The 25028-nt window shown below is 51.7% G+C and overlaps 16 non-coding genes across 16 annotated transcripts; 10 read left to right on the forward strand and 6 right to left on the reverse strand.

Moving 5' to 3' along the window:
- Positions 1-955: 955 nt before the first annotated feature.
- trnay-gua (transfer RNA tyrosine (anticodon GUA)) lies at positions 956-1048 on the forward strand. Its single transcript has 2 exons — positions 956-992; positions 1013-1048. It is a non-coding gene; the product is annotated as a tRNA-Tyr (tRNA).
- A 2753-nt stretch (positions 1049-3801) lies between these two features.
- trnay-gua (transfer RNA tyrosine (anticodon GUA)) lies at positions 3802-3894 on the forward strand. The gene is made up of 2 exons: positions 3802-3838; positions 3859-3894. It is a non-coding gene; the product is annotated as a tRNA-Tyr (tRNA).
- Positions 3895-5208: 1314 nt separating this feature from the next.
- Positions 5209-5301, forward strand: trnay-gua (transfer RNA tyrosine (anticodon GUA)). The gene is made up of 2 exons: positions 5209-5245; positions 5266-5301. It is a non-coding gene; the product is annotated as a tRNA-Tyr (tRNA).
- A 1273-nt stretch (positions 5302-6574) lies between these two features.
- Positions 6575-6647, reverse strand: trnar-acg (transfer RNA arginine (anticodon ACG)). Its single transcript has one exon. It is a non-coding gene; the product is annotated as a tRNA-Arg (tRNA).
- A 1412-nt stretch (positions 6648-8059) lies between these two features.
- trnay-gua (transfer RNA tyrosine (anticodon GUA)) lies at positions 8060-8152 on the forward strand. The gene is made up of 2 exons: positions 8060-8096; positions 8117-8152. It is a non-coding gene; the product is annotated as a tRNA-Tyr (tRNA).
- A 1273-nt stretch (positions 8153-9425) lies between these two features.
- trnar-acg (transfer RNA arginine (anticodon ACG)) lies at positions 9426-9498 on the reverse strand. Its single transcript has one exon. It is a non-coding gene; the product is annotated as a tRNA-Arg (tRNA).
- A 1412-nt stretch (positions 9499-10910) lies between these two features.
- On the forward strand, positions 10911-11003 carry trnay-gua (transfer RNA tyrosine (anticodon GUA)). Its single transcript has 2 exons — positions 10911-10947; positions 10968-11003. It is a non-coding gene; the product is annotated as a tRNA-Tyr (tRNA).
- A 1309-nt stretch (positions 11004-12312) lies between these two features.
- trnay-gua (transfer RNA tyrosine (anticodon GUA)) lies at positions 12313-12405 on the forward strand. The gene is made up of 2 exons: positions 12313-12349; positions 12370-12405. It is a non-coding gene; the product is annotated as a tRNA-Tyr (tRNA).
- A 1273-nt stretch (positions 12406-13678) lies between these two features.
- trnar-acg (transfer RNA arginine (anticodon ACG)) lies at positions 13679-13751 on the reverse strand. Its single transcript has one exon. It is a non-coding gene; the product is annotated as a tRNA-Arg (tRNA).
- A 1412-nt stretch (positions 13752-15163) lies between these two features.
- On the forward strand, positions 15164-15256 carry trnay-gua (transfer RNA tyrosine (anticodon GUA)). The gene is made up of 2 exons: positions 15164-15200; positions 15221-15256. It is a non-coding gene; the product is annotated as a tRNA-Tyr (tRNA).
- Positions 15257-16529: 1273 nt separating this feature from the next.
- On the reverse strand, positions 16530-16602 carry trnah-aug (transfer RNA histidin (anticodon AUG)). Its single transcript has one exon. It is a non-coding gene; the product is annotated as a tRNA-His (tRNA).
- A 1412-nt stretch (positions 16603-18014) lies between these two features.
- Positions 18015-18107, forward strand: trnay-gua (transfer RNA tyrosine (anticodon GUA)). Its single transcript has 2 exons — positions 18015-18051; positions 18072-18107. It is a non-coding gene; the product is annotated as a tRNA-Tyr (tRNA).
- Positions 18108-19380: 1273 nt separating this feature from the next.
- Positions 19381-19453, reverse strand: trnac-aca (transfer RNA cysteine (anticodon ACA)). Its single transcript has one exon. It is a non-coding gene; the product is annotated as a tRNA-Cys (tRNA).
- Positions 19454-20865: 1412 nt separating this feature from the next.
- Positions 20866-20958, forward strand: trnay-gua (transfer RNA tyrosine (anticodon GUA)). The gene is made up of 2 exons: positions 20866-20902; positions 20923-20958. It is a non-coding gene; the product is annotated as a tRNA-Tyr (tRNA).
- A 1268-nt stretch (positions 20959-22226) lies between these two features.
- Positions 22227-22299, reverse strand: trnar-acg (transfer RNA arginine (anticodon ACG)). Its single transcript has one exon. It is a non-coding gene; the product is annotated as a tRNA-Arg (tRNA).
- Positions 22300-23711: 1412 nt separating this feature from the next.
- trnay-gua (transfer RNA tyrosine (anticodon GUA)) lies at positions 23712-23804 on the forward strand. The gene is made up of 2 exons: positions 23712-23748; positions 23769-23804. It is a non-coding gene; the product is annotated as a tRNA-Tyr (tRNA).
- Positions 23805-25028: the final 1224 nt, after the last annotated feature.

Consider the following 25028-nt stretch of genomic DNA (forward strand, 5'->3'; position numbering starts at 1 on the left):
TTTGACATGACATCAAGTGCAATACAGATCAGTTTCTCTCATTACACTACAAGAGGTGCCTCACTGTACTTGCCAGCATTTCACGTGCGACATTCTGTGGTGCGTACAAGCAGCTCCGTGGAGCAGTAACTCTTCCAAACACTCAGTACTTCCTTGGAAGAAAAAGAAGCCTCCTGTCAGTCACACGGGCTTCTCGGCTGCTCCTTCACACTGGTGGCGGTTGCTAGTTTCCGCTCACTTCGCTTGCCTTCCGTCAGCTCCAGCTCTTTTCGGCTTCTTTCATCATTTTTCTGGCTTGCGGTCCTGCAGCTGCTCGCCTGCTGGTGCTCAGACATGCTGACTGGAGCAAAGCATTGAATATGTTCTCGCAGGCGGCCAACCGGAAGCAGGATTTCCTTGCAGGCCGCAGGTCAACTAGGAGGGACACCTGCCAAGCTTCAGTGCGTCCCTCGGGACATAGTCCTGGACCTTGGAATGTGCCAATCGGCAACGCTCGGTCATCGACAGCTCCTCGCACCGGAAGACCAGCAAAATTCGGACAGACCAAAGTGAGGCTTTCACCGCGTTGAAGTTCCTCTCGCAGCAATTGATGCTTATCGTGGTGTGCGTCACTTGGCATTGCCAAGTCAGGACTTTCAGATAATGAGAGTGCCTACTGCGCTGAGAAGGGACTTGAGAAAGCGACGCCAAAGGTGGCGCGCCCAAGTAAGTCGGCTTGCCTGGTGTCCCGAGTCATAATGCAAAGTTTGCATAAATCTGCCAGCCAGGAAGGAGTGCACGCTATCAGCTTGCGATCCACAGACGGAAGCCTTATCCATTACACTACTCGCACAAGCTGCGGGGAGCAGCTGGCGGCTCACGGTGCCACAGTGCTGCGCCATCAATAGGCGCACAAGGCCCTGAGTGGCCAAAAGTGCATGGCACTAAATCAGCTGCATGTGCCACAACTCCTGCCCCTTCGATAGCTCAGCTGGTAGAGCGGAGGACTGTAGAGGAAAATCAAAACACTGACATCCTTAGGTCGCTAGTTCAATTCCGGCTCGAAGGAACAACGGCCTTTTTCCACTACGTCTGCACAATGCCACAATTTGCTCGAGGCAGCACTCTAAATTTCACAAGTACACAACGCGCTCGGATCTTGCAAACAAGGCGCACCAACCCCCTTTTCCTCTCTCATAACAGCCCGCACACAGTTCTTTCACTTCTGCACTTGCACCTGCTGCTCAGCACACAGCCCTGTACCTCAAAAATACACTTCCGACACAACATTACACAACTCTTCAAATTTCACCTCCGATAAAGTGCAATGCACATCCCTTACTTTCAATACACTACATCAGCTGCCTCACTACACTTGCCGAACTAGCTTATATTTACAATGTACATTTACATTTCATCACCATCATTCTCCGCTGCCACAGCCCCAGGGCTTTTACACAGTTTCCAGCCGCTCGCTATACTATGGCGCCAGACTCTTACAGAGTGGCCTTTCCTCACGCACCCTTTTGCGTCAGCTGCCCCAAGCAGGGAGTTCTTTGAAGGAGTATGCTCAGCACTCACTAGAAAACAAAAGAAATCTTGTGTCAGTCAGACAGGGTTCTAGGCTGCACCCTGACGCTCGGGGTGGCTGCTCGTTTCCGCTCAGCTGGCTTGCCTTGCGCAAGCTCCGGCTCTTTTTGGCTTCGTCCATGGTTATTGTGGCTTGCGGTCCTGCAGCTGCTCGCCTGCTGGTGCTCGCACATGCTGATTGGAGCAAAGCATTGAATGCCTTGAGGCAGCCGGCCAAGCCGAAGCAGGATTTCCCTGCTGCTCACGGACCAAGTTGAGGGTGGTGCTGAGGAGCTCCTGCCAAACAAGCTAGGCTAACAACCCCAACAACACTGGGGAATTAGCTCAAGTGGTAGAGCGCTCGCTTTGCATGCGAGAGGTAGCGGGATCGATGCCTGCATTTTCCACTTCTTTCTTCGCTCCGCTCCGCTCGGCCAGTTCTTGGCACTCAACAGTGGCGCCGGCTCTTCTTCTCCCAATTGGTTGCACCTGCTCAGCCACAAAGTGCTGAAAAGGCTTCATATCCTTTCTTGTGCTGTGGCAAGCAAGGCTTCTTGACTTTTCCACCTTGGAAAGCTGAGTTGAGTGAAGGGGAAAAGAAAAGGCTTTGCAGCATTGCATACTTTGAGTGCGGATTGCATTGAGGAGCTTCGCATTTTGAGAGTGAAAAATGCCTACGCCGCTATGAAGGCACTTGACCTGCAAGGAATCAGGCAGCACGGCCAGCTCGCAAGCGCAGAAAGTCACAATGCATAGATTGTACAAAAACAGCACGAGCCAGGTAGCAGCCGAACCTACAATCTTCTGATCCGTAGTCAGACACGTTATCCATTGCGCCACTGGCCCCAAAGGTACATTTGCACTTGCAGCTCACAGTCTGCACAGCTGCAGTGTTTGCAGCTCCACGGGTGGGAATGGTCAGAGTCGCTTGGTGATCAATCAGCAAAGAGAATCACCTTCACTGCTTCCCTTCCATGCTTGAGCTTGAACAGTGGTGAAGTACACGAGCATGCAAAGCAAGGTTATCCTTAGGTTTCTGCCGCAATTCCAGCTCAAAGGTGCAGCTGCCATTTTGGAGTAAGCAGTAATTAGCCGAAGCCAGTGCTCTTAACTTGACAGGTTGCTTTGAAGGAACATGTTGTCGCCAATGCGCAGAATGTCTCCTTTGCTCTCTGAAAACACCCTGCACACAGCTGTTTCACATGTGCAGCTGCTTCTGTGCGCCAGCAGACCGTTGCTTTTTCTTTCCAAAAAGAGACTTTTTTGATAAAATTTGCAAGCATACATTACATAACAGTTGAAATTTGACATGACATCAAGTGCAATACAGATCAGTTTCTCTCATTACAAGAGGTGCCTCACTGTACTTGCCAGCATTTCACGTGCGACATTCTGTGGTGCGTACAAGCAGCTCCGTGGAGCAGTAACTCTTCCAAACACTCAGTACTTCCTTGGAAGAAAAAGAAGCCTCCTGTCAGTCACACGGGCTTCTCGGCTGCTCCTTCACACTGGTGGCGGTTGCTAGTTTCCGCTCACTTCGCTTGCCTTCCGTCAGCTCCAGCTCTTTTCGGCTTCTTTCATCATATTTCTGGCTTGCGGTCCTGCAGCTGCTCGCCTGCTGGTGCTCAGACATGCTGACTGGAGCAAAGCATTGAATATGTTCTCGCAGGCGGCCAACCGGAAGCAGGATTTCCTTGCAGGCCGCAGGTCAACTAGGAGGGACACCTGCCAAGCTTCAGTGCGTCCCTCGGGACATAGTCCTGGACCTTGGAATGTGCCAATCGGCAACGCTCGGTCGTCGACAGCTCCTCGCACCGGAAGACCAGCAAAATTCGGACAGACCAAAGTGCGGCTTTCACCGCGTTGAAGTTCCTCTCGCAGCAGTTGATGCTTATCGTGGTGTGCGTCACTTGGCATTGCCAAGTCAGGACTTTCAGATAATGAGAGTGCCTACTGCGCTGAGAAGGGACTTGAGAAAGCGACGCCAAAGGTGGCGCGCCCAAGTAAGTCAGCTTGCCTGGTGTCCCGAGTCATAATGCAAAGTTTGCATAAATCTGCCAGCCAGGAAGGAGTGCACGCTATCAGCTTGCGATCCACAGACGGAAGCCTTATCCATTACACTACTCGCACAAGCTGCGGGGAGCAGCTGGCGGCTCACGGTGTCACAGTGCTGCGCCATCAATAGGCGCACAAGGCCCTGAGTGGCCAAAAGTGCATGGCACTAAATCAGCTGCATGTGCCACAACTCCTGCCCCTTTGATAGCTCAGCTGGTAGAGCGGAGGACTGTAGAGGAAAATCAAAACACTGACGTCCTTAGGTCGCTGGTTCAATTCCGGCTCGAAGGAACAACGGCCTTTTTCCACTACGTCTGCACAATGCCACAATTTGCTCGAGGCAGCACTCTAAATTTCACAAGGACACAACGCGCTCGGATCTTGCAAACAAGGCGCACCAACCCCCTTTTCCTCTCTCATAACAGCCCGCACACAGTTCTTTCACTTCTGCACTTGCACCTGCTGCTCAGCACACAGCCCTGTACCTCAAAAATACACTTCCGACACAACATTACACAACTCTTCAAATTTCACCTCCGATAAAGTGCAATGCACATCCCTTACTTTCAATACACTACATCAGCTGCCTCACTACACTTGCCGAACTAGCTTATATTTACAATGTACATTTACATTTCATCACCAACATTCTCCGCTGCCACAGCCCCAGGGCTTTTACACAGTTTCCAGCCGCTCGCTATACTATGGCGCCAGACTCTTACAGAGTGGCCTTTCCTCACGCACCCTTTTGCGTCAGCTGCTCCAAGCAGGGAGTTCTTTGAAGTAGTATGCTCAGCACTCACTAGAAAACAAAAGAAATCTTGTGTCAGTCAGACAGGGTTCTAGGCTGCACCCTGACGCTCGGGGTGGCTGCTCGTTTCCGCTCAGCTGGCTTGCCTTGCGCAAGCTCCAGCTCTTTTCGGCTTCTTTCATCATTTTTCTGGCTTGCGGTCCTGCAGCTGCTCGCCTGCTGGTGCTCAGACATGCTGACTGGAGCAAAGCATTGAATATGTTCTCGCAGGCGGCCAACCGGAAGCAGGATTTCCTTGCAGGCCGCAGGTCAACTAGGAGGGACACCTGCCAAGCTTCAGTGCGTCCCTCGGGACATAGTCCTGGACCTTGGAATGTGCCAATCGGCAACGCTCGGTCATCGACAGCTCCTCGCACCGGAAGACCAGCAAAATTCGGACAGACCAAAGTGCGGCTTTCACCGCGTTGAAGTTCCTCTCGCAGCAGTTGATGCTTATCGTGGTGTGCGTCACTTGGCATTGCCAAGTCAGGACTTTCAGATAATGAGAGTGCCTACTGCGCTGAGAAGGGACTTGAGAAAGCGACGCCAAAGGTGGCGCGCCCAAGTAAGTCAGCTTGCCTGGTGTCCCGAGTCATAATGCAAAGTTTGCATAAATCTGCCAGCCAGGAAGGAGTGCACGCTATCAGCTTGCGATCCACAGACGGAAGCCTTATCCATTACACTACTCGCACAAGCTGCGGGGAGCAGCTGGCGGCTCACGGTGCCACAGTGCTGCGCCATCAATAGGCGCACAAGGCCCTGAGTGGCCAAAAGTGCATGGCACTAAATCAGCTGCATGTGCCACAACTCCTGCCCCTTCGATAGCTCAGCTGGTAGAGCGGAGGACTGTAGAGGAAAATCAAAACACTGACATCCTTAGGTCGCTGGTTCAATTCCGGCTCGAAGGAACACCGGCCTTTTTCCACTACGTCTGCACAATGCCACAATTTGCTCGAGGCAGCACTCTAAATTTCACAAGTACACAACGCGCTCGGATCTTGCGAACAAGGCGCACCAACCCCCTTTTCCTCTCTCATAACAGCCCGCACACAGTTCTTTCACTTCTGCACTTGCACCTGCTGCTCAGCACACAGCCCTGTACCTCAAAAATACACTTCCGACACAACATTACACAACTCTTCAAATTTCACCTCCGATAAAGTGCAATGCACATCCCTTACTTTCAATACACTACATCAGCTGCCTCACTACACTTGCCGAACTAGCTTATATTTACAATGTACATTTACATTTCATCACCAACATTCTCCGCTGCCACAGCCCCAGGGCTTTTACACAGTTTCCAGCCGCTCGCTATACTATGGCGCCAGACTCTTACAGAGTGGCCTTTCCTCACGCACCCTTTTGCGTCAGCTGCCCCAAGCAGGGAGTTCTTTGAAGTAGTATGCTCAGCACTCACTAGAAAACAAAAGAAATCTTGTGTCAGTCAGACAGGGTTCTAGGCTGCACCCTGACGCTTGGGGTGGCTGCTCGTTTCCGCTCAGCTGGCTTGCCTTGCGCAAGCTCCGGCTCTTTTTGGCTTCGTCCATGGTTATTGTGGCTTGCGGTCCTGCAGCTGCTCGCCTGCTGGAGCTCGCACATGCTGATTGGAGCAAAGCATTGAATGCCTTGAGGCAGCCGGCCAAGCCGAAGCAGGATTTCCCTGCTGCTCACGGACCAAGTTGAGGGTGGTGCTGAGGAGCTCCTGCCAAACAAGCTATGCTAACAACCGCAACAACACTGGGGAATTAGCTCAAGTGGTAGAGTGCTCGCTTTGCATGCGAGAGGTAGCGGGATCGATACCTGCATTTTCCACTTCTTTCTTCGCTCCGCTCCGCTCGGCCAGTTCTTGGCACTCAACAGTGGCGCCGGCTCTTCTTCTCCCAATTGGTTGCACCTGCTCAGCCACAAAGTGCTGAAGAGGCTTCATATCCTTTCTTGTGCTGTGGCAAGCAAGGCTTCTTGACTTTTCCACCTTGGAAAGCTGAGTTGAGTGAAGGGGAAAAGAAAAGGCTTTGCAGCATTGCATACTTTGAGTGCGGATTGCATTGAGGAGCTTCGCATTTTGAGAGTGAAAAATGCCTACGCCGCTATGAAGGCACTTGCCCTGCAAGGAATCAGGCAGCACGGCCAGCTCGCAAGCGCAGAAAGTCACAATGCATAGTTTGTACAAAAACAGCACGAGCCAGGTAGGAGCCGAACCTACAATCTTCTGATCCGTAGTCAGACACGTTATCCATTGCGCCACTGGCCCCAAAGGTACATTTGCACTTGCAGCTCACAGTCTGCACAGCTGCAGTGTTTGCAGCTCCACGGGTGGGAATGGTCAGAGTCGCTTGGTGATCAATCAGCAAAGAGAATCACCTTCACTGCTTCCCTTCCATGCTTGAGCTTGAACAGTGGTGAAGTACACGAGCATGCAAAGCAAGGTTATCCTTAGGTTTCTGCCGCAATTCCAGCTCAAAGGTGCAGCTGCCATTTTGGAGTAAGCAGCAATTAGCCGAAGCCAGTGCTCTTAACTTGACAGGTTGCTTTGAAGGAACATGTTGTCGCCAATGCGCAGAATGTCTCCTTTGCTCTCTGAAAACACCCTGCACACAGCTGTTTCACATGTGCAGCTGCTTCTGTGCGCCAGCAGACCGTTGCTTTTTCTTTCCAAAAAGAGACTTTTTTGATAAAATTTGCAAGCATACATTACATAACAGTTGAAATTTGACATGACATCAAGTGCAATACAGATCAGTTTCTCTCATTACACTACAAGAGGTGCCTCACTGTACTTGCCAGCATTTCACGTGCGACATTCTGTGGTGCGTACAAGCAGCTCCGTGGAGCAGTAACTCTTCCAAACACTCAGTACTTCCTTGGAAGAAAAAGAAGCCTCCTGTCAGTCACACGGGCTTCTCGGCTGCTCCTTCACACTGGTGGCGGTTGCTAGTTTCCGCTCACTTCGCTTGCCTTCCGTCAGCTCCAGCTCTTTTCGGCTTCTTTCATCATTTTTCTGGCTTGCGGTCCTGCAGCTGCTCGCCTGCTGGTGCTCAGACATGCTGACTGGAGCAAAGCATTGAATATGTTCTCGCAGGCGGCCAACCGGAAGCAGGATTTCCTTGCAGGCCGCAGGTCAACTAGGAGGGACACCTGCCAAGCTTCAGTGCGTCCCTCGGGACATAGTCCTGGACCTTGGAATGTGCCAATCGGCAACGCTCGGTCATCGACAGCTCCTCGCACCGGAAGACCAGCAAAATTCGGACAGACCAAAGTGAGGCTTTCACCGCGTTGAAGTTCCTCTCGCAGCAATTGATGCTTATCGTGGTGTGCGTCACTTGGCATTGCCAAGTCAGGACTTTCAGATAATGAGAGTGCCTACTGCGCTGAGAAGGGACTTGAGAAAGCGACGCCAAAGGTGGCGCGCCCAAGTAAGTCGGCTTGCCTGGTGTCCCGAGTCATAATGCAAAGTTTGCATAAATCTGCCAGCCAGGAAGGAGTGCACGCTATCAGCTTGCGATCCACAGACGGAAGCCTTATCCATTACACTACTCGCACAAGCTGCGGGGAGCAGCTGGCGGCTCACGGTGCCACAGTGCTGCGCCATCAATAGGCGCACAAGGCCCTGAGTGGCCAAAAGTGCATGGCACTAAATCAGCTGCATGTGCCACAACTCCTGCCCCTTCGATAGCTCAGCTGGTAGAGCGGAGGACTGTAGAGGAAAATCAAAACACTGACATCCTTAGGTCGCTAGTTCAATTCCGGCTCGAAGGAACAACGGCCTTTTTCCACTACGTCTGCACAATGCCACAATTTGCTCGAGGCAGCACTCTAAATTTCACAAGTGCACAACGCGCTCGGATCTTGCAAACAAGGCGCACCAACCCCCTTTTCCTCTCTCATAACAGCCCGCACACAGTTCTTTCACTTCTGCACTTGCACCTGCTGCTCAGCACACAGCCCTGTACCTCAAAAATACACTTCCGACACAACATTACACAACTCTTCAAATTTCACCTCCGATAAAGTGCAATGCACATCCCTTACTTTCAATACACTACATCAGCTGCCTCACTACACTTGCCGAACTAGCTTATATTTACAATGTACATTTACATTTCATCACCAACATTCTCCGCTGCCACAGCCCCAGGGCTTTTACACAGTTTCCAGCCGCTCGCTATACTATGGCGCCAGACTCTTACAGAGTGGCCTTTCCTCACGCACCCTTTTGCGTCAGCTGCCCCAAGCAGGGAGTTCTTTGAAGTAGTATGCTCAGCACTCACTAGAAAACAAAAGAAATCTTGTGTCAGTCAGACAGGGTTCTAGGCTGCACCCTGACGCTCGGGGTGGCTGCTCGTTTCCGCTCAGCTGGCTTGCCTTGCGCAAGCTCCGGCTCTTTTTGGCTTCGTCCATGGTTATTGTGGCTTGCGGTCCTGCAGCTGCTCGCCTGCTGGTGCTCGCACATGCTGATTGGAGCAAAGCATTGAATGCCTTGAGGCAGCCGGCCAAGCCGAAGCAGGATTTCCCTGCTGCTCACGGACCAAGTTGAGGGTGGTGCTGAGGAGCTCCTGCCAAACAAGCTAGGCTAACAACGCCAACAACACTGGGGAATTAGCTCAAGTGGTAGAGCGCTCGCTTTGCATGCGAGAGATAGCGGGATCGATGCCTGCATTCTCCACTTCTTTCTTAGCTCCGCTCCGCTCGGCCAGTTCTTGGCACTCAACAGTGGCGCCGGCTCTTCTTCTCCCAATTGGTTGCACCTGCTCAGCCACAAAGTGCTGAAAAGGCTTCATATCCTTTCTTGTGCTGTGGCAAGCAAGGCTTCTTGACTTTTCCACCTTGGAAAGCTGAGTTGAGTGAAGGGGAAAAGAAAAGGCTTTGCAGCATTGCATACTTTGAGTGCGGATTGCATTGAGGAGCTTCGCATTTTGAGAGTGAAAAATGCCTACGCCGCTATGAAGGCACTTGCCCTGCAAGGAATCAGGCAGCACGGCCAGCTCGCAAGCGCAGAAAGTCACAATGCATAGTTTGTACAAAAACAGCACGAGCCAGGTAGGAGTCGAACCTACAATCTTCTGATCCGTAGTTAGACACGTTATCCATTGCGCCACTGGCCCCAAAGGTACATTTGCACTTGCAGCTCACAGTCTGCACAGCTGCAGTGTTTGCAGCTCCACGGGTGGGAATGGTCAGAGTCGCTTGGTGATCAATCAGCAAAGAGAATCACCTTCACTGCTTCCCTTCCATGCTTGAGCTTGAACAGTGGTGAAGTACACGAGCATGCAAAGCAAGGTTATCCTTAGGTTTCTGCCGCAATTCCAGCTCAAAGGTGCAGCTGCCATTTTGGAGTAAGCAGCAATTAGCCGAAGCCAGTGCTCTTAACTTGACAGGTTGCTTTGAAGGAACATGTTGTCGCCAATGCGCAGAATGTCTCCTTTGCTCTCTGAAAACACCCTGCACACAGCTGTTTTACATGTGCAGCTGCTTCTGTGCGCCAGCAGACCGTTGCTTTTTCTTTCCAAAAAGAGACTTTTTTGATAAAATTTGCAAGCATACATTACATAACAGTTGAAATTTGACATGACATCAAGTGCAATACAGATCAGTTTCTCTCATTACACTACAAGAGGTGCCTCACTGTACTTGCCAGCATTTCACGTGCGACATTCTGTGGTGCGTACAAGCAGCTCCGTGGAGCAGTAACTCTTCCAAACACTCAGTACTTCCTTGGAAGAAAAAGAAGCCTCCTGTCAGTCACACGGGCTTCTCGGCTGCTCCTTCACACTGGTGGCGGTTGCTAGTTTCCGCTCACTTCGCTTGCCTTCCGTCAGCTCCAGCTCTTTTCGGCTTCTTTCATCATTTTTCTGGCTTGCGGTCCTGCAGCTGCTCGCCTGCTGGTGCTCAGACATGCTAACTGGAGCAAAGCATTGAATATGTTCTCGCAGGCGGCCAACCGGAAGCAGGATTTCCTTGCAGGCCGCAGGTCAACTAGGAGGGACACCTGCCAAGCTTCAGTGCGTCCCTCGGGACATAGTCCTGGACCTTGGAATGTGCCAATCGGCAACGCTCGGTCGTCGACAGCTCCTCGCACCGGAAGACCAGCAAAATTCGGACAGACCAAAGTGCGGCTTTCACCGCGTTGAAGTTCCTCTCGCAGCAGTTGATGCTTATCGTGGTGTGCGTCACTTGGCATTGCCAAGTCAGGACTTTCAGATAATGAGAGTGCCTACTGCGCTGAGAAGGGACTTGAGAAAGCGACGCCAAAGGTGGCGCGCCCAAGTAAGTCAGCTTGCCTGGTGTCCCGAGTCATAATGCAAAGTTTGCATAAATCTGCCAGCCAGGAAGGAGTGCACGCTATCAGCTTGCGATCCACAGACGGAAGCCTTATCCATTACACTACTCGCACAAGCTGCGGGGAGCAGCTGGCGGCTCACGGTGCCACAGTGCTGCGCCATCAATAGGCGCACAAGGCCCTGAGTGGCCAAAGGTGCATGGCACTAAATCAGCTGCATGTGCCACAACTCCTGCCCCTTCGATAGCTCAGCTGGTAGAGCAAAGGACTGTAAAGAAAAATCAAAACACTGACATCCTTAGGTCGTTGGTTCAATTCAGGCTCGAAGGAACAACGGCCTTTTTCCACTACGTCTGCACAATGCCACAATTTGCTCGAGGCAGCACTCTAAATTTCACAAGTACACAACGCGCTCGGATCTCGCGAACAAGTCGCACCAACCCCCTTTTCCTCTCTCATAACAGCCCGCACACAGTTCTTTCACTTCTGCACTTGCACCTGCTGCTCAGCACACAGCCCTGTACCTCAAAAATACACTTCCGACACAACATTACACAACTCTTCAAATTTCACCTCCGATAAAGTGCAATGCACATCCCTTACTTTCAATACACTACATCAGCTGCCTCACTACACTTGCCGAACTAGCTTATATTTACAATGTACATTTACATTTCATCACCAACATTCTCCGCTGCCACAGCCCCAGGGCTTTTACACAGTTTCCAGCCGCTCGCTATACTATGGCGCCAGACTCTCACAGAGTGGCATTTCCTCACGCACCCTTTAGCGTCAGCTGCTCCAAGCAGGGAGTTCTTTGAAGTAGTATGCTCAGCACTCACTAGAAAACAAAAGAAATCTTGTGTCAGTCAGACAGGGTTCTAGGCTGCACCCTGACGCTCGGGGTGGCTGCTCGTTTCCGCTCAGCTGGCTTGCCTTGCGCAAGCTCCAGCTCTTTTCGGCTTCTTTCATCATTTTTCTGGCTTGCGGTCCTGCAGCTGCTCGCCTGCTGGTGCTCAGACATGCTAACTGGAGCAAAGCATTGAATATGTTCTCGCAGGCGGCCAACCGGAAGCAGGATTTCCTTGCAGGCCGCAGGTCAACTAGGAGGGACACAAGCTTCAGTGCGTCCCTCGGGACATAGTCCTGGACCTTGGAATGTGCCAATCGGCAACGCTCGGTCGTCGACAGCTCCTCGCACCGGAAGACCAGCAAAATTCGGACAGACCAAAGTGCGGCTTTCACCGCGTTGAAGTTCCTCTCGCAGCAGTTGATGCTTATCGTGGTGTGCGTCACTTGGCATTGCCAAGTCAGGACTTTCAGATAATGAGAGTGCCTACTGCGCTGAGAAGGGACTTGAGAAAGCGACGCCAAAGGTGGCGCGCCCAAGTAAGTCAGCTTGCCTGGTGTCCCGAGTCATAATGCAAAGTTTGCATAAATCTGCCAGCCAGGAAGGAGTGCACGCTATCAGCTTGCGATCCACAGACGGAAGCCTTATCCATTACACTACTCGCACAAGCTGCGGGGAGCAGCTGGCGGCTCACGGTGCCACAGTGCTGCGCCATCAATAGGCGCACAAGGCCCTGAGTGGCCAAAAGTGCATGGCACTAAATCAGCTGCATGTGCCACAACTCCTGCCCCTTCGATAGCTCAGCTGGTAGAGCGGAGGACTGTAGAGGAAAATCAAAACACTGACATCCTTAGGTCGCTGGTTCAATTCCGGCTCGAAGGAACACCGGCCTTTTTCCACTACGTCTGCACAATGCCACAATTTGCTCGAGGCAGCACTCTAAATTTCACAAGTACACAACGCGCTCGGATCTTGCGAACAAGGCGCACCAACCCCCTTTTCCTCTCTCATAACAGCCCGCACACAGTTCTTTCACTTCTGCACTTGCACCTGCTGCTCAGCACACAGCCCTGTACCTCAAAAATACACTTCCGACACAACATTACACAACTCTTCAAATTTCACCTCCGATAAAGTGCAATGCACATCCCTTACTTTCAATACACTACATCAGCTGCCTCACTACACTTGCCGAACTAGCTTATATTTACAATGTACATTTACATTTCATCACCAACATTCTCCGCTGCCACAGCCCCAGGGCTTTTACACAGTTTCCAGCCGCTCGCTATACTATGGCGCCAGACTCTTACAGAGTGGCCTTTCCTCACGCACCCTTTTGCGTCAGCTGCCCCAAGCAGGGAGTTCTTTGAAGTAGTATGCTCAGCACTCACTAGAAAACAAAAGAAATCTTGTGTCAGTCAGACAGGGTTCTAGGCTGCACCCTGACGCTCGGGGTGGCTGCTCGTTTCCGCTCAGCTGGCTTGCCTTGCGCAAGCTCCGGCTCTTTTTGGCTTCGTCCATGGTTATTGTGGCTTGCGGTCCTGCAGCTGCTCGCCTGCTGGAGCTCGCACATGCTGATTGGAGCAAAGCATTGAATGCCTTGAGGCAGCCGGCCAAGCCGAAGCAGGATTTCCCTGCTGCTCACGGACCAAGTTGAGGGTGGTGCTGAGGAGCTCCTGCCAAACAAGCTAGGCTAACAACCGCAACAACACTGGGGAATTAGCTCAAGTGGTAGAGTGCTCGCTTTGCATGCGAGAGGTAGCGGGATCGATGCCTGCATTTTCCACTTCTTTCTTCGCTCCGCTCCGCTCGGCCAGTTCTTGGCACTCAACAGTGGCGCCGGCTCTTCTTCTCCCAATTGGTTGCACCTGCTCAGCCACAAAGTGCTGAAGAGGCTTCATATCCTTTCTTGTGCTGTGGCAAGCAAGGCTTCTTGACTTTTCCACCTTGGAAAGCTGAGTTGAGTGAAGGGGAAAAGAAAAGGCTTTGCAGCATTGCATACTTTGAGTGCGGATTGCATTGAGGAGCTTCGCATTTTGAGAGTGAAAAATGCCTACGCCGCTATGAAGGCACTTGCCCTGCAAGGAATCAGGCAGCACGGCCAGCTCGCAAGCGCAGAAAGTCACAATGCATAGTTTGTACAAAAACAGCACGAGCCAGGTAGGAGCCGAACCTACAATCTTCTGATCCGTAGTCAGACACGTTATCCATTGCGCCACTGGCCCCAAAGGTACATTTGCACTTGCAGCTCACAGTCTGCACAGCTGCAGTGTTTGCAGCTCCACGGGTGGGAATGGTCAGAGTCGCTTGGTGATCAATCAGCAAAGAGAATCACCTTCACTGCTTCCCTTCCATGCTTGAGCTTGAACAGTGGTGAAGTACACGAGCATGCAAAGCAAGGTTATCCTTAGGTTTCTGCCGCAATTCCAGCTCAAAGGTGCAGCTGCCATTTTGGAGTAAGCAGCAATTAGCCGAAGCCAGTGCTCTTAACTTGACAGGTTGCTTTGAAGGAACATGTTGTCGCCAATGCGCAGAATGTCTCCTTTGCTCTCTGAAAACACCCTGCACACAGCTGTTTCACATGTGCAGCTGCTTCTGTGCGCCAGCAGACCGTTGCTTTTTCTTTCCAAAAAGAGACTTTTTTGATAAAATTTGCAAGCATACATTACATAACAGTTGAAATTTGACATGACATCAAGTGCAATACAGATCAGTTTCTCTCATTACACTACAAGAGGTGCCTCACTGTACTTGCCAGCATTTCACGTGCGACATTCTGTGGTGCGTACAAGCAGCTCCGTGGAGCAGTAACTCTTCCAAACACTCAGTACTTCCTTGGAAGAAAAAGAAGCCTCCTGTCAGTCACACGGGCTTCTCGGCTGCTCCTTCACACTGGTGGCGGTTGCTAGTTTCCGCTCACTTCGCTTGCCTTCCGTCAGCTCCAGCTCTTTTCGGCTTCTTTCATCATTTTTCTGGCTTGCGGTCCTGCAGCTGCTCGCCTGCTGGTGCTCAGACATGCTGACTGGAGCAAAGCATTGAATATGTTCTCGCAGGCGGCCAACCGGAAGCAGGATTTCCTTGCAGGCCGCAGGTCAACTAGGAGGGACACCTGCCAAGCTTCAGTGCGTCCCTCGGGACATAGTCCTGGACCTTGGAATGTGCCAATCGGCAACGCTCGGTCGTCGACAGCTCCTCGCACCGGAAGACCAGCAAAATTCGGACAGACCAAAGTGAGGCTTTCACCGCGTTGAAGTTCCTCTCGCAGCAATTGATGCTTATCGTGGTGTGCGTCACTTGGCATTGCCAAGTCAGGACTTTCAGATAATGAGAGTGCCTACTGCGCTGAGAAGGGACTTGAGAAAGCGACGCCAAAGGTGGCGCGCCCAAGTAAGTCGGCTTGCCTGGTGTCCCGAGTCATAATGCAAAGTTTGCATAAATCTGCCAGCCAGGAAGGAGTGCACGCTATCAGCTTGCGATCCACAGACGGAAGCCTTATCCATTACACTACTCGCACAAGCTGCGGGGAGCAGCTGGCGGCTCACGGTGCCACAGTGCTGCGCCATCAATAGGCGCACAAGGCCCTGAGTGGCCAAAAGTGCATGGCACTAAATCAGCTGCATGTGCCACAACTCCTGCCCCTTCGATAGCTCAGCTGGTAGAGCGGAGGACTGTAGAGGAAAATCAAAACACTGACATCCTTAGGTCGCTAGTTCAGTTCCGGCTCGAAGGAACAACGGCCTTTTTCCACTACGTCTGCACAATGCCACAATTTGCTCGAGGCAGCACTCTAAATTTCACAAGTACACAACGCGCTCGGATCTTGCAAACAAGGCGCACCAACCCCCTTTTCCTCTCTCATAACAGCCCGCACACAGTTCTTTCACTTCTGCACTTGCACCTGCTGCTCAGCACACAGCCCTGTACCTCAAAAATACACTTCCGACACAACATTACACAACTCTTCAAATTTCACCTCCGATAAAGTGCAATGCACATCCCTTACTTTCAATACACTACATCAGCTGCCTCACTACACTTGCCGAACTAGCTTATATTTACAATGTACATTTACATTTCATCACCAACATTCTCCGCTGCCACAGCCCCAGGGCTTTTACACAGTTTCCAGCCGCTCGCTATACTATGGCGCCAGACTCTTACAGAGTGGCCTTTCCTCACGCACCCTTTTGCGTCAGCTGCCCCAAGCAGGGAGTTCTTTGAAGTAGTATGCTCAGCACTCACTAGAAAACAAAAGAAATCTTGTGTCAGTCAGACAGGGTTCTAGGCTGCACCCTGACGCTCGGGGTGGCTGCTCGTTTCCGCTCAGCTGGCTTGCCTTGCGCAAGCTCCGGCTCTTTTTGGCTTCGTCCATGGTTATTGTGGCTTGCGGTCCTGCAGCTGCTCGCCTGCTGGTGCTCGCACATGCTGATTGGAGCAAAGCATTGAATGCCTTGAGGCAGCCGGCCAAGCCGAAGCAGGATTTCCCTGCTGCTCACGGACCAAGTTGAGGGTGGTGCTGAGGAGCTCCTGCCAAACAAGCTAGGCTAACAACGCCAACAACACTGGGGAATTAGCTCAAGTGGTAGAGCGCTTGCTTTGCATGCGAGAGATAGCGGGATCGATGCCTGCATTCTCCACTTCTTTCTTAGCTCCGCTCCGCTCGGCCAGTTCTTGGCACTCAACAGTGGCGCCGGCTCTTCTTCTCCCAATTGGTTGCACCTGCTCAGCCACAAAGTGCTGAAAAGGCTTCATATCCTTTCTTGTGCTGTGGCAAGCAAGGCTTCTTGACTTTTCCACCTTGGAAAGCTGAGTTGAGTGAAGGGGAAAAGAAAAGGCTTTGCAGCATTGCATACTTTGAGTGCGGATTGCATTGAGGAGCTTCGCATTTTGAGAGTGAAAAATGCCTACGCCGCTTTGAAGGCACTTGCCCTGCAAGGAATCAGGCAGCACGGCCAGCTCGCAAGCGCAGAAAGTCACAATGCATAGTTTGTACAAAAACAGCACGAGCCAGGTAGGAGTCAAACCTACAATCTTCTGATCCATAGTCAGACACGTTATCCATTGCGCCACTGGCCCCAAAGGTACATTTGCACTTGCAGCTCACAGTCTGCACAGCTGCAGTGTTTGCAGCTCCACGGGTGGGAATGGTCAGAGTCGCTTGGTGATCAATCAGCAAAGAGAATCACCTTCACTGCTTCCCTTCCATGCTTGAGCTTGAACAGTGGTGAAGTACACGAGCATGCAAAGCAAGGTTATCCTTAGGTTTCTGCCGCAATTCCAGCTCAAAGGTGCAGCTGCCATTTTGGAGTAAGCAGCAATTAGCCGAAGCCAGTGCTCTTAACTTGACAGGTTGCTTTGAAGGAACATGTTGTCGCCAATGCGCAGAATGTCTCCTTTGCTCTCTGAAAACACCCTGCACACAGCTGTTTCACATGTGCAGCTGCTTCTGTGCGCCAGCAGACCGTTGCTTTTTCTTTCCAAAAAGAGACTTTTTTGATAAAATTTGCAAGCATACATTACATAACAGTTGAAATTTGACATGACATCAAGTGCAATACAGATCAGTTTCTCTCATTACACTACAAGAGGTGCCTCACTGTACTTGCCAGCATTTCACGTGCGACATTCTGTGGTGCGTACAAGCAGCTCCGTGGAGCAGTAACTCTTCCAAACACTCAGTACTTCCTTGGAAGAAAAAGAAGCCTCCTGTCAGTCACACGGGCTTCTCGGCTGCTCCTTCACACTGGTGGCGGTTGCTAGTTTCCGCTCACTTCGCTTGCCTTCCATCAGCTCCAGCTCTTTTCGGCTTCTTTCATCATTTTTCTGGCTTGCGGTCCTGCAGCTGCTCGCCTGCTGGTGCTCAGACATGCTGACTGGAGCAAAGCATTGAATATGTTCTCGCAGGCGGCCAACCGGAAGCAGGATTTCCTTGCAGGCCGCAGGTCAACTAGGAGGGACACCTGCCAAGCTTCAGTGCGTCCCTCGGGACATAGTCCTGGACCTTGGAATGTGCCAATCGGCAACGCTCGGTCGTCGACAGCTCCTCGCACCGGAAGACCAGCAAAATTCGGACAGACCAAAGTGCGGCTTTCACCGCGTTGAAGTTCCTCTCGCAGCAGTTGATGCTTATCGTGGTGTGCGTCACTTGGCATTGCCAAGTCAGGACTTTCAGATAATGAGAGTGCCTACTGCGCTGAGAAGGGACTTGAGAAAGCGACGCCAAAGGTGGCGCGCCCAAGTAAGTCAGCTTGCCTGGTGTCCCGAGTCATAATGCAAAGTTTGCATAAATCTGCCAGCCAGGAAGGAGTGCACGCTATCAGCTTGCGATCCACAGACGGAAGCCTTATCCATTACACTACTCGCACAAGCTGCGGGGAGCAGCTGGCGGCTCACGGTGCCACAGTGCTGCGCCATCAATAGGCGCACAAGGCCCTGAGTGGCCAAAAGTGCATGGCACTAAATCAGCTGCATGTGCCACAACTCCTGCCCCTTCGATAGCTCAGCTGGTAGAGCGGAGGACTGTAGAGGAAAATCAAAACACTGACATCCTTAGGTTGCTGGTTCAATTCCGGCTCGAAGGAACAACGGCCTTTTTCCACTACGTCTGCACAATGCCACAATTTGCTCGAGGCAGCACTCTAAATTTCACAAGTACACAAAGCGCTCGGATCTTGCGAACAAGGCGCACCAACCCCCTTTTCCTCTCTCATAACAGCCCGCACACAGTTCTTTCACTTCTGCACTTGCACCTGCTGCTCAGCACACAGCCCTGTACCTCAAAAATACACTTCCGACACAACATTACACAACTCTTCAAATTTCACCTCCGATAAAGTGCAATGCACATCCCTTACTTTCAATACACTACATCAGCTGCCTCACTACACTTGCCGAACTAGCTTATATTTACAATGTACATTTACATTTCATCACCAACATTCTCCGCTGCCACAGCCCCAGGGCTTTTACACAGTTTCCAGCCGCTCGCTATACTATGGCGCCAGACTCTTACAGAGTGGCCTTTCCTCACGCACCCTTTTGCGTCATCTGCTCCAAGCAGGGAGTTCTTTGAAGTAGTATGCTCAGCACTCACTAGAAAACAAAAGAAATCTTGTGTCAGTCAGACAGGGTTCCAGGCTGCACCCTGACGCTCGGGGTGGCTGCTCGTTTCCGCTCAGCTGGCTTGCCTTGCGCAAGCTCCGGCTCTTTTTGGCTTCGTCCATGGTTATTGTGGCTTGCGGTCCTGCAGCTGCTCGCCTGCTGGTGCTCGCACATGCTGATTGGAGCAAAGCATTGAATGCCTTGAGGCAGCCGGCCAAGCCGAAGCAGGATTTCCCTGCTGCTCACGGACCAAGTTGAGGGTGGTGCTGAGGAGCTCCTGCCAAACAAGCTAGGCTAACAACCCCAACAACACTGGGGAATTAGCTCAAGTGGTAGAGCGCTCGCTTTGCATGCGAGAGGTAGCGGGATCGATGCCTGCATTCTCCACTTCTTTCTTAGCTCCGCTCCGCTCGGCCAGTTCTTGGCACTCAACAGTGGCGCCGGCTCTTCTTCTCCCAATTGGTTGCACCTGCACAGCCACAAAGTGCTGAAAAGGCTTCATATCCTTTCTTGTGCTGTGGCAAGCAAGGCTTCTTGACTTTTCCACCTTGGAAAGCTGAGTTGAGTGAAGGGGAAAAGAAAAGGCTTTGCAGCATTGCATACTTTGAGTGCGGATTGCATTGAGGAGCTTCGCATTTTGAGAGTGAAAAATGCCTACGCCGCTATGAAGGCACTTGCCCTGCAAGGAATCAGGCAGCACGGCCAGCTCGCAAGCGCAGAAAGTCACAATGCATAGTTTGTACAAAAACAGCACGAGCCAGGTAGGAGTCGAACCTACAATCTTCTGATCTGTAGTCAGACACGTTATCCATTGCGCCACTGGCCCCAAAGGTACATTTGCACTTGCAGCTCACAGTCTGCACAGCTGCGGTGTTTGCAGCTCCACGGGTGAGAATGGTCAGAGTCGTTTGGTGATCAATCAGCAAAGAGAATCACCTTCACTGCTTCCCTTCCATGCTTGAGCTTGAACAGTGGTGAAGTACACGAGCATGCAAAGCAAGGTTATCCTTAGGTTTCTGCCGCAATTCCAGCTCAAAGGTGCAGCTGCCATTTTGGAGTAAGCAGCAATTAGCCGAAGCCAGTGCTCTTAACTTGACAGGTTGCTTTGAAGGAACATGTTGTCGCCAATGCGCAGAATGTCTCCTTTGCTCTCTGAAAACACCCTGCACACAGCTGTTTCACATGTGCAGCTGCTTCTGTGCGCCAGCAGACCGTTGCTTTTTCTTTCCAAAAAGAGACTTTTTTGATAAAATTTGCAAGCATACATTACATAACAGTTGAAATTTGACATGACATCAAGTGCAATACAGATCAGTTTCTCTCATTACACTACAAGAGGTGCCTCACTGTACTTGCCAGCATTTCACGTGCGACATTCTGTGGTGCGTACAAGCAGCTCCGTGGAGCAGTAACTCTTCCAAACACTCAGTACTTCCTTGGAAGAAAAAGAAGCCTCCTGTCAGTCACACGGGCTTCTCTGCTGCTCCTTCACACTGGTGGCGGTTGCTAGTTTCCGCTCACTTCGCTTGCCTTCCGTCAGCTCCAGCTCTTTTCGGCTTCTTTCATCATTTTTCTGGCTTGCGGTCCTGCAGCTGCTCGCCTGCTGGTGCTCAGACATGCTGACTGGAGCAAAGCATTGAATATGTTCTCGCAGGCGGCCAACCGGAAGTAGGATTTCCTTGCAGGCCGCAGGTCAACTAGGAGGGACACCTGCCAAGCTTCAGTGCGTCCCTCGGGACATAGTCCTGGACCTTGGAATGTGCCAATCGGCAACGCTCGGTCGTCGACAGCTCCTCGCACCGGAAGACCAGCAAAATTCGGACAGACCAAAGTGCGGCTTTCACCGCGTTGAAGTTCCTCTCGCAGCAGTTGATGCTTATCGTGGTGTGCGTCACTTGGCATTGCCAAGTCAGGACTTTCAGATAATGAGAGTGCCTACTGCGCTGAGAAGGGACTTGAGAAAGCGACGCCAAAGGTGGCGCGCCCAAGTAAGTCAGCTTGCCTGGTGTCCCGAGTCATAATGCAAAGTTTGCATAAATCTGCCAGCCAGGAAGGAGTGCACGCTATCAGCTTGCGATCCACAGACGGAAGCCTTATCCATTACACTACTCGCACAAGCTGCGGGGAGCAGCTGGCGGCTCACGGTGCCACAGTGCTGCGCCATCAATAGGCGCACAAGGCCCTGAGTGGCCAAAAGTGCATGGCACTAAATCAGCTGCATGTGCCACAACTCCTGCCCCTTCGATAGCTCAGCTGGTAGAGCGGAGGACTGTAGAGGAAAATCAAAACACTGACATCCTTAGGTTGCTGATTCAATTCCGGCTCGAAGGAACAACGGCCTTTTTCCACTACGTCTGCACAATGCCGCAATTTGCTCGAGGCAGCACTCTAAATTTCACAAGTACACAAAGCGCTCGGATCTTGCGAACAAGGCGCACCAACCCCCTTTTCCTCTCTCATAACAGCCCGCACACAGTTCTTTCACTTCTGCACTTGCACCTGCTGCTCAGCACACAGCCCTGTACCTCAAAAATACACTTCCGACACAACATTACACAACTCTTCAAATTTCACCTCCGATAAAGTGCAATGCACATCCCTTACTTTCAATACACTACATCAGCTGCCTCACTACACTTGCCGAACTAGCTTATATTTACAATGTACATTTACATTTCATCACCAACATTCTCCGCTGCCACAGCCCCAGGGCTTTTACACAGTTTCCAGCCGCTCGCTATACTATGGCGCCAGACTCTTACAGAGTGGCCTTTCCTCACGCACCCTTTTGCGTCAGCTGCCCCAAGCAGGGAGTTCTTTGAAGTAGTATGCTCAGCACTCACTAGAAACCAAAAGAAATCTTGTGTCAGTCAGACAGGGTTCTAGGCTGCACCCTGACGCTCGGGGTGGCTGCTCGTTTCCGCTCAGCTGGCTTGCCTTGCGCAAGCTCCGGCTCTTTTTGGCTTCGTCCATGGTTATTGTGGCTTGCGGTCCTGCAGCTGCTCGCCTGCTGGTGCTCGCACATGCTGATTGGAGCAAAGCATTGAATGCCTTGAGGCAGCCGGCCAAGCCGAAGCAGGATTTCCCTGCTGCTCACGGACCAAGTTGAGGGTGGTGCTGAGGAGCTCCTGCCAAACAAGCTAGGCTAACAACCCCAACAACAGTGGGGAATTAGCTCAAGTGGTAGAGCGCTCGCTTTGCATGCGAGAGGTAGCGGGATCGATGCCTGCATTCTCCACTTCTTTCATAGCTCCGTTTGGCCAGTTCTTGGCACTCAACAGTGGCGCCGGCTCTTCTTCTCCCAATTGGTTGCACCTGCTCAGCCACAAAGTGTTGAAAAGGCTTCATATCCTTTCTTGTGCTGTGGCAAGCAAGGCTTCTTGACTTTTCCACCTTGGAAAGCTGAGTTGAGTGAAGGGGAAAAGAAAAGGCTTTGCAGCATTGCATACTTTGAGTGCGGATTGCATTGAGGAGCTTCGCATTTTGAGAGTGAAAAATGCCTACGCCGCTATGAAGGCACTTGCCCTGCAAGGAATCAGGCAGCACGGCCAGCTCGCAAGCGCAGAAAGTCACAATGCATAGTTTGTACAAAAACAGCACGAGCCAGGTAGGAGTCGAACCTACAATCTTCTGATCCGTAGTCAGACACGTTATCCATTGCGCCACTGGCCCCAAAGGTACATTTGCACTTGCAGCTCACAGTCTGCACAGCTGCAGTGTTTGCAGCTCCACGGGTGGGAATGGTCAGAGTCGCTTGGTGATCAATCAGCAAAGAGAATCACCTTCACTGCTTCCCTTCCATGCTTGAGCTTGAACAGTGGTGAAGTACACGAGCATGCAAAGCAAGGTTATCCTTAGGTTTCTGCCGCAATTCCAGCTCAAAGGTGCAGCTGCCATTTTGGAGTAAGCAGCAATTAGCCGAAGCCAGTGCTCTTAACTTGACAGGTTGCTTTGAAGGAACATGTTGTCGCCAATGCGCAGAATGTCTCCTTTGCTCTCTGAAAACACCCTGCACACAGCTGTTTCACATGTGCAGCTGCTTCTGTGCGCCAGCAGACCGTTGCTTTTTCTTTCCAAAAAGAGACTTTTTTGATAAAATTTGCAAGCATACATTACATAACAGTTGAAATTTGACATGACATCAAGTGCAATACAGATCAGTTTCTCTCATTACACTACAAGAGGTGCCTCACTGTACTTGCCAGCATTTCACGTGCGACATTCTGTGGTGCGTACAAGCAGCTCCGTGGAGCAGTAACTCTTCCAAACACTCAGTACTTCCTTGGAAGAAAAAGAAGCCTCCTGTCAGTCACACGGGCTTCTCGGCTGCTCCTTCACACTGGTGGCGGTTGCTAGTTTCCGCTCACTTCGCTTGCCTTCCGTCAGCTCCAGCTCTTTTCGGCTTCTTTCATAATTTTTCTGGCTTGCGGTCCTGCAGCTGCTCGCCTGCTGGTGCTCAGACATGCTGACTGGAGCAAAGCATTGAATATGTTCTCGCAGGCGGCCAACCGGAAGCAGGATTTCCTTGCAGGCCGCAGGTCAACTAGGAGGGACACCTGCCAAGCTTCAGTGCGTCCCTCGGGACATAGTCCTGGACCTTGGAATGTGCCAATCGGCAACGCTCGGTCGTCGACAGCTCCTCGCACCGGAAGACCAGCAAAATTCGGACAGACCAAAGTGCGGCTTTCACCGCGTTGAAGTTCCTCTCGCAGCAGTTGATGCTTATCGTGGTGTGCGTCACTTGGCATTGCCAAGTCAGGACTTTCAGATAATGAGAGTGCCTACTGCGCTGAGAAGGGACTTGAGAAAGCGACGCCAAAGGTGGCGCACCCAAGTAAGTCAGCTTGCCTGGTGTCCCGAGTCATAATGCAAAGTTTGCATAAATCTGCCAGCCAGGAAGGAGTGCACGCTATCAGCTTGCGATCCACAGACGGAAGCCTTATCCATTACACTACTCGCACAAGCTGCGGGGAGCAGCTGGCGGCTCACGGTGCCACAGTGCTGCGCCATCAATAGGCGCACAAGGCCCTGAGTGGCCAAAAGTGCATGGCACTAAATCAGCTGCATGTGCCACAACTCCTGCCCCTTCGATAGCTCAGCTGGTAGAGCGGAGGACTGTAGAGGAAAATCAAAACACTGACATCCTGAGGTCGCTGGTTCAATTCCGGCTCGAAGGAACAACGGCCTTTTTCCACTACGTCTGCACAATGCCACAATTTGCTCGAGGCAGCACTCTAAATTTCACAAGTGCACAACGCGCTCGGATCTTGCGAACAAGGCGCACCAACCCCCTTTTCCTCTCTCATAACAGCCCGCACACAGTTCTTTCACTTCTGCACTTGCACCTGCTGCTCAGCACACAGCCCTGTACCTCAAAAATACACTTCCGACACAACATTACACAACTCTTCAAATTTCACCTCCGATAAAGTGCAATGCACATCCCTTACTTTCAATACACTACATCAGCTGCCTCACTACACTTGCCGAACTAGCTTATATTTACAATGTACATTTACATTTCATCACCAACATTCTCCGCTGCCACAGCCCCAGGGCTTTTACACAGTTTCCAGCCGCTCGCTATACTATGGCGCCAGACTCTTACAGAGTGGCCTTTCCTCACGCACCCTTTTGCGTCAGCTGCCCCAAGCAGGGAGTTCTTTGAAGTAGTATGCTCAGCACTCACTAGAAAACAAAAGAAATCTTGTGTCAGTCAGACAGGGTTCTAGGCTGCACCCTGACGCTCGGGGTGGCTGCTCGTTTCCGCTCAGCTGGCTTGCCTTGCGCAAGCTCCGGCTCTTTTTGGCTTCGTCCATGGTTATTGTGGCTTGCGGTCCTGCAGCTGCTCGCCTGCTGGTGCTCGCACATGCTGATTGGAGCAAAGCATTGAATGCCTTGAGGCAGCCGGCCAAGCCGAAGCAGGATTTCCCTGCTGCTCACGGACCAAGTTGAGGGTGGTGCTGAGGAGCTCCTGCCAAACAAGCTAGGCTAACAACCCCAACAACACTGGGGAATTAGCTCAAGTGGTAGAGCGCTCGCTTTGCATGCGAGAGGTAGCGGGATCGATGCCTGCATTCTCCACTTCTTTCTTAGCTCCGCTCCGCTCGGCCAGTTCTTGGCACTCAACAGTGGCGCCGGCTCTTCTTCTCCCAATTGGTTGCACCTGCTCAGCCACAAAGTGCTGAAAAGGCTTCATATCCTTTCTTGTGCTGTGGCAAGCAAGGCTTCTTGACTTTTCCACCTTGGAAAGCTGAGTTGAGTGAAGGGGAAAAGAAAAGGCTTTGCAGCATTGCATACTTTGAGTGCGGATTGCATTGAGGAGCTTCGCATTTTGAGAGTGAAAAATGCCTACGCCGCTATGAAGGCACTTGCCCTGCAAGGAATCAGGCAGCACGGCC

The sequence above is a fragment of the Heterodontus francisci genome, chromosome 5 (genome assembly GCF_036365525.1).
Source record: "Heterodontus francisci isolate sHetFra1 chromosome 5, sHetFra1.hap1, whole genome shotgun sequence".
NCBI classification, from domain to species: domain Eukaryota; kingdom Metazoa; phylum Chordata; class Chondrichthyes; order Heterodontiformes; family Heterodontidae; genus Heterodontus; species Heterodontus francisci.